General features: G+C 35.1%; 1 pseudogene; it reads left to right on the forward strand.

Moving 5' to 3' along the window:
• Window positions 1-2,787: 2,787 nt before the first annotated feature.
• On the forward strand, window positions 2,788-8,015 carry LOC109004878 (annotated as a pseudogene).
• Window positions 8,016-8,572: the final 557 nt, after the last annotated feature.

The raw sequence follows: 8,572 nt of genomic DNA on the forward strand, positions 1-8,572 counted from the left end.
TTCGTTGACTAAAATGCAAAAGCTAAAACGTTTTTATTTCTTTCTTTGATCTACGACCACTCTTATTTCTCTAAATCTTTTCAGGATTTTATGCTTGCTCTATTCGATTTGATGCTTTCCTTTATATCAGTTAGGGATCGAGATATTAATTTGTTTTAATTGCATACATAGGGAGAAGTAGAACCACCAAATAAAAAAATTATATACTCTAATCTTAAGTTTACTTGGCAGACATAAATTAGCCTAATGCATATACATATTAATGTACACCTATTAAATTGAGAAGTGTTACAGCTATAAAAAAATCTTATAAATTTATAAATTTACATGATTTCGTATGATATATTAGATCTATTTTATAATAAAATTAACTTTATAATATAACGTATTACATCAAGTTACGTCAGTTTGTGAAATACTAAAGCATTTATGTCAAGGATAATTAGTCTACACCAATTAGTATTATGGTATAGTACCACTTGCCTTAAGTAAGTGGATATACTTAAGTATATCGTAATTCTTTAATCTATAAATGTCATTAAAAATTAAACAAATGAGACGACAATTTGGGAAGAGAGAGGAATATTCACACAGGCTGAGTCGCGTTCTATTTTTAAAAGAAAATTGAAGGAAGCAGAGAAAAACACATGGGCGGCCAATGCTATTTGTTGTTTTCTCGAAGCATTCATTTCTCTTTTGGCCACGGAATAGATCGTATCTACCTGGTTTACTGGTTTGCTTCTCAAGACTCTTCGCTCATTAAATACTTGTCGTTAACTTTAATGGAAAAAAAAAAAAAGTTAAAACAAGAATTTTCGTCTTATATACAATTATATGTTGATAAATAATGATTGATAAGAGAATTTTTTAAAAGAAATATTTTTATTTAAATTTTGTTACACATAAATTACTATTCACTCTATATCCTACGTCAATCTCTCTCTCTTCAATCTCATCAAACTCTCTTTTCAACTTCTCTCTCCTCAAGCTCTCTTCGGCCTCTCTCTCATCAAGCTCTCTCTCATAGTGGAGTTAGGACAAGAACTGGATCACTTATTAATGAATCCAGTTTATTATATATAGAGCATGGAGGAATGAATATGAGAAACGATAAGAAAAACTCTGGGAAGAAGTCACTGTAGTGGGAGCAGCCGCTGCACTCCCTACGTGTCATAAGTAAAATGACGAAAAACACTATAACATTCATCTTCTAAATTTGAAATTACTATGGACTGAGAGAGTTGATGAGAGAGAGAGGGGATATGAGAGAGAGAGAGATTGAGATGTGAGAGAGTGATAATGAGAGAGAGATCGACAATGAGAGAGAGAGCGGAGATGAGAGAGAGAGCATGAGGGATAAGAGAGAGAGTCCAGGAGAGAGAGACTGAGATGAAAGAGAGACCAGGATGAGAGATAGAGAGCTGATAAGAGAGAGAGTGACGATGAGAGAGATCGAGATGAGTGAGAGAGAGAGAGAGAGAGAGAGAGCGGAGATGAGAGAGAGAGAGTCAAGGAGAGAGAGAGTCAATTTTCTGAGAGAGAGAGTCGAGATGAGAGAGAGACATAGAGAGAAGTCATCCGGTGCAAAACCAAAAAAAAAAAATACATGAACCAGAAGCATCTATGTAGTGTGTGCATTGTGTGCATCTCTACAGTGGATGCTGTATAGAAGAACTCAAATTATAAACACTACTCAATGAATAGTGGCCGAGAAGATTTGTTCTTTTTATTTTGATGGGGGCAAACATTAGATTGAGATTGAGATACAGACACACTAGAACCCAAGAAGGTGCCACCACAAAGTTATAGACCTCATAATTTCATGGAGGGTCATTTGGGTGGGTGACTTTAGAGTCATCGCTCGCGCGAACTTTCTTCCGAGCTCTTTCCCTTTTCTTCACGGAACTTATGTCGGTTTTTCAATTTAAAAATGATTAAAATATTTGATATAAAGTGAAAATAATATGAATCATTACCATTGTTCAATCTATCGGTTCGGTTATCTAAATTTAAATAAAAATGTATCTTGGTACTTGAACAAATGTATGTCTCTTAGGGATACAAGCCTTAACCACTTCACAACCAAACAAAGGGTTGCGTCTTTTGGTGAATTAGAAACCTTTTCAATGTATTCTCTAATATTTGAGAAATTGTGATTTCTCAAAAGTGCTCATTCATTTAAGTTATGACTTTTTACAAGTTCCATTTCATTTATGTGATATGACTTTTCACATGTACCCTTTCATTTAAATAAGTTGTGACTTTTCATATGTACCATTTCATTATCTATAAATAGGAAACCCTACCCATAAATTCATTAACTTCAAATTCTCTACAAAAATTAGAGAAACACTTCTTCCTTATTTTGTCTTTCTTCTTTTGGACTTTGGCTATTTTATATCGAGTTCGAAGATTTCCTTTTGTTTGCACCGACGAGTAGATTAATGAGAACCGACATTGTTGTATCTTAGGATTAGACTGTTAAGAAGCCTAGTGCATGTTTAAATTTAGAGGTGACAGAATCTAGTCTAAGGAAAGTATCTATCATAACATGCCTCAATACCGAATTCTCTCTTTTAAATTTGTTCTTATTATTTTACATATTCTCTAGTTTACATTTTAAAATATATTCCCGACAACTTCTCCAAATAATGAAGAGCATTCTTCTGGTTTCTCACCATCCATGAAAGCAACACAAACGTAAGGAGTCCAAATATGCTCCGTTCTATATATTTTCGTTCACTCTCAGTTTCAGTTTTTGTTTGGTAGATAAGAAACGGTTAGAAAAGAAAAGAAAAGAATACTGACCGCAGAGAGAAAGACCCTTCACAGTTTACAGTGATATTGAGTTTGGTTCACCAGTTTCGCTTGGTAGAGATGGTTGCCTTTTATCTTTTGTTCTATTTTTTTTCTCTTTCTGATGCGCAAGGCGAAAAAATTAGTTGATAATAGTATATATTTCTTCTTCTGTATTTCCTTCCACTCGAAATTGTTACGCATTTAAAGCTGTTTCTTGAGTTCAGAGTTGACTAGTGGCTGCTCGGAAAATATTAGTCATAAATTGCTAAAAATATCATATTTCTTCCTTATATTGTTTGGCTGTTTGGCTTTCACATTACGTCGCACGGGACATTCTGTAATTTCGTTGTAAAGAATATCAAATTATCTGAACTTCTATTTCTGCAGGGCCTGGATTTCAGCTTTTGATATCTGTAACTAAAGTGTTTCAAAATCACGAGTTGGGCTCTTCCTATTGGAGTTCTAATTGGCCGCAGGAATGGATTCCCGGCGAAATAATTTTGTAAGGTTAGTTTGTTCAAGCCCGAGTACTTCCCCCAACAGTCACCATTTATTTGCTCGGTTTCCTCTGGTTTGGAATGTGACACTTTAAATGCTTTCTTCAAGGTTTCAAAGTTGGAGTTCGGAGAATTCCATGAACGATGGCAAATATTCAAGAAATAGTTCTAGACCCACATTTGGCAGAATTTTTTAGAGTTTTCGGAGAGGATTTGAGAGTGTCTGGACAATTAAAAGTTCGAAAAAAAACACAATAAGCGTCCCTAGGAAGATGAGAGTCCATGATCCGCAAGATCAATTTCTTCAAAGTTGGAACAAACTATTTGTGCTTTCTTGTGCGATATCATTGGCATTGGACCCACTATTCTTTTACATTCCAGTGTTGAAGTTAAATGACGAGGAGACATGCTTATATATGGACAGAACACTGGCGATTGTTGTTTGTGTTCTTCGTTCAGTCACAGATGCTTTTTATGCAATTCATATATACTTTCAATTTCGAACTGGGATTATCGTACCTTCTTCCCGAGTGTTTGGAACGGGTCAGTTGATTATTGATCCTATGGCAATAGCAAAAAGATACTTGTCCACATATTTCACTGTCGACGTTCTAGGAATCCTTCCATTACCACAGGTATGCATCTTGATATTCAATCAATATAAAGTTTTTGTAGTTTTGGATCCCTAATTGAATTCTAACGCCTAGAGTGGAGTGATATAGATTGTTAATATATAAAATAAAAAATAAAATCTATTTCTTTCTATCAGTTTAAACTTTTGGAATAAGTGGTGATTTTTCATGGTATTAGAGTAGAGGTCCTGAGTTCGAACATTGGCTCTACATTCTATCATATTTAATTAAATATTCTACGTGTTGAGTCACCCCATTGAGGGGGAGTGTTAAGATATAAAATATGTAATAAAATCTATCTGATCTTCTTATCAGCCTAAGCTTCTGGGACAAATGGTGATTTCACATAGATAGATAGGTACATGATGTGGATCGTACAACGCTTATATTATTGATTCACTTCATGCTTTTATCTTTCTCCCACTCTTAAGTCTTAGAGTTCCTGGGATTAAATCCAATTTCTATAATCTTGTTTATCATTCGAACCCTATGGTCTTTATGCATTCAGCAAACTATTTTGCTCAGACATGTTCATATGTTTTAACTTCCATTTTTGTTGCCGCTACACCACTTGAGGAAGTGAAACAATTATATCTCTCAAGGGAGAGCATTCACATGATGAATACTAAATCTTATGCCCGTCTGAAGTATGCATCTGGATATGTTAGGACATTGGATTATGCACACATGGACAAACTATTTGGTTGTTATTAATAGCAGAATTGATTTGTTAGTTCATTTTTTGCTAGCTCTGCAGAATGATACTTCACTCAAATAATGCAGATATCAAATTCTCGAGATGCATAAACAACTTCTTGGTGGCTGTAACCAAGCTGAATTTTTGTGAATTGATTGGTGTAAAAGAAGGAACTATATATGATGCTCTGCTAATTTCAATTCTGTTGTGTTCTGCTGACTATGTTTAGGTGGTAGTTTTTGTTCTCTCTCCTTCATTCAAAAATGCAGTTCCAATTGTGGGGATGGAAATGTTGGAGTCCGTAATCTTCTCCCAATATGTGCCGAGGCTTTTGCGGATTTATCCACTATATGTAGAAGTAATTAGAAGCTCTGGCAGACTAACTAATACAGCATGGGGTGGAGCTGCTTATAACTTTTTCATCTACATGCTTGCCAGTCATGTAAATTGTAGAGCTATTCTTTTTTGTCGTTTTTCCATTTCTTCATCCTACTCCAACATTGTTTGCTAACAAATATATGTGATATATACACTAGGTAATTGGAGCGTTTTGGTACTTTTTTGGCATTGAGCGACAGGATGCGTGCTGGCAGAAAATGTGTAGGAAAATTAACGGTTGTCGAGATAAAGATTTTTACTGTGGAAATAAACTTGACCAAGCTGACTTTGTTGGTCTAGTAAGTCAGGCTTGCCGTATTGTCGAACCAGATGAAACTAAAAACTCAACTGATCACTTTGACTATGGAATATTTACTGGAGTTTTGAAGTCTGGGGTTGTGGAATCAAGAAACTTCAGAGTAAAATTCTCCTATTGCTTCTGGTGGGGTTTCCGCAGTCTGAGGTTAGTAATATCTAATTTCAAGGAAAAAGATCATGGCAAGTTCTTTTCTAAATTTGAAGATTTCAAGTGGGGGAGAGATACATTGACTTAAGTGCGCTATAGGTGTGTATGTATGTAGATTTTATGGACAACATTAAATGTTCTATAAATATTGTAGACCCACATCATGTGTATATCTCTCTCGCTTGAGGAGATCTTATAGATCGTGTTATAAGTATAAACTTGTAAACATATGGCAAGGCATTTTTAACTTGTTCCTTATCTTTTCTCAGTTCCACAGGCCAAAATCTGGAAACAAGCACCTTTTTTTGGGAAATAGTCTTTGTTGTTTGCATAGCCATCTCTGGGTTGGTCTTACTCTTAAAACTTATTGGCAATATGCAGGTAAGATTTTGGTCTTCATGGATTCTTTTGGGAAATCTATTTTTCAGGCATTATGAGATCATTTCCATAAACGTCTAGTTTTGTTGATCCATATGCACATGCACCTTATCTAAACCTTCCAACCGATGGATTTATGCAAAACCAGATTTTCATTAAATTATCAATATAAAGCAAAATTATTTGTTTAATTCAACCATCTTCAAATACTTTTGAGGCATGTTTATTCTCAAGATTATGTTGTTCTATTTTAAACTTCTAACTGCTAGATTACTTGCAGAAACACGATATGGATTTGTTCCTTCTAATTCTATCCACCCAACTTTAACTAAAAACCTCTTTGCAGAACACTCATAGTTCTAAAATGGACTAAGGTGATATCATGTTTCTTTGTGTCATAGATATATCTGCAATCTACAACAGTGAGGAGAGTACAAGAACTGAGGGTGAGGAAGACTGATACAGAACAATGGATGTCCCGATGTATGCTCCCTAACAATTTAAGGGAGCGGGTTAGACAATATGAAAGCACAAATGGCTACAAATAAGAGGTGTGGAGGAAGAGAATCTCATCCGTGATCTTCCTAAGGATCTTAGAAGGGACATAAAGCGCCATCTTTGCTTGGATCTTCTTCTAAGGGTGAGTACTTTCCTCGAATGTTTTGTGCATCTTTTTGTCCATTTTCTTTTTGGTTAGTGTTCATCGAGATAATTCTATCTTTAAGGTTCCCCTGTTCAATGAGATGGATCAACGACTGTGGGATCCGATGTTGGACCGTCTCAAGACAGGGCTTTACACAAAGAACACCTACCTTATTCGTGAAGGGGATCCGGTAGATGAGATGATCTTTATCGTGCAAGGAACACTAACTTCTACTACCAATGGTGGAAGAACTGGTTTTTTCAACGCTTGTGATCTTAAATCTGGTGACTTTTGTGGTGACGAGATTATTAGTTGGGCCTTTGACCTGTCCTTGACCGCATTCCCCAATTCAACTAGAACAGTGGTGGCTAGAACAGGGGTTGAAGCCTTCATTCTAATGGCAGAAGACTTGAGGTCTATGGCCTCTCAGTTTCCGAAACTTCGTAGAAGGGAGTTAATGCACGTTTTCAGGTAAGTCTTCAGGAAATGCTTACTAACTTTTTGGATAATTATTCTATGGTTTTTTTCTTGCTTTGTTGTACTTTAATTGTCACAAGAATTATTTATAATAACTTGAAAGATATTGAAATGTTTTGTGAAAAGAGAACTATAATCGCTATTGGGACTCTGATAATCTTTCTCATTTGCATGAATTTCATATTGGAACTGTGTAAAAATGACTCTCAGGTTCTACTCGCAACAATGGAGGACATGGGCTGCCTGTTTCATCCAAGCAGCTTGGCACCGTTTCCGAGAGAGAAAACATGAGAGGGCTTTGTGTGATGCAGAAAATAGATTGCAATATGCTTTGGCAAATGAAGCTGGGACCTCAGAAAGTCTTGGTGCAACTAAGGAACGAACAAAAGGTGCAGGCAATACCAGAGTGCTACAACTGCTGCCATCGAAGCTTGTTGAGCCCAATTTCAACGTTGAAGGTAATAAATTATTAGGCGTTTCAAGCGATTATTATGTAATTGTAGTTTATACAGTCACGGTTCATCATATCCAGAAAACATTGAATATCATGTCTCATTTTTGTGAATGTGACTGCTGTAATCTCTTGATAATGTATTATTTTTTATGGGGAAATAGCCTGTTTTATTTTTCTGAGATATTGGAACTAAGATTTTGTAAAATTGGCTACACAGGTGACAATACTGCACAGGAGCCGCCTACTGCAGTTGTTACGGGGCCTGCTACTACACAGACATCAATAGATCATCCTCCCAACATTGCTAATATTGTGCGGACGGAGATTTGTACAGCACTGGAAGAGCACCGTGTGGGTATGGAGAAGATCATTATGCTCATCATGACTCGACTGACAGACATGGAGGGTCGTATGGCTGCTATAGAGGAGGTCCTCAGGACTAGAAGTCTTTAGTTTACTTTGGAGTCTCCAAAAGCTATATTCCCATTTGTATTTATGTATTTAATTTGGATTCATAGTATTGAACTTTCGAAAATGTCAACGTTTTTTTTTTTTCGTTAAAAAAAAAAATTAACTGGATTCTTGCACAATATAGTTTGTTGTATTTATAAACTGTTCCATATGCTTCTTAACTGATGTTTTTACTTTTTACTCCTTATAATTCTCATTATAGTGAAAAAATATTTCATTATAGATATACGAGAGATTCTATTTACAGTTTTCAAATGGAGACTGCATGAACAAGCTATTCATTAAATGAAAAAAAGTAAAATTTTAATAAGGATATTATTATAATTTTAAAAAAATTTAAAGATAAAATTATATAGGCCATGTAAAATAATTATCAACAAAAAATTTATGTTCAGTTCAATTGGCGTCGTTACTATTTTTATGATTATAAAATCTATGAAATATAAACTTATTATAAATTATAATAAAAATTTTATTGCCATTTTTAAAAAGAGAATAATTAATCAATATCTGAGGGGAGGGCCTCCCTCGTTCGGTCTTATCATCGTCAATTCCTATTCTTCTTTGCTGGTCAGATAGTTGTTCTATTTGTTATTTTTATATTTTTGTGTAAGTTTCTTCTTTTCAATATTACTATTTTGACTAATGCTACATCAGACCGGTTTCGAGAAGAACAATTT

The sequence above is a fragment of the Juglans regia genome, chromosome 7 (genome assembly GCF_001411555.2).
Source record: "Juglans regia cultivar Chandler chromosome 7, Walnut 2.0, whole genome shotgun sequence".
NCBI classification, from domain to species: domain Eukaryota; kingdom Viridiplantae; phylum Streptophyta; class Magnoliopsida; order Fagales; family Juglandaceae; genus Juglans; species Juglans regia.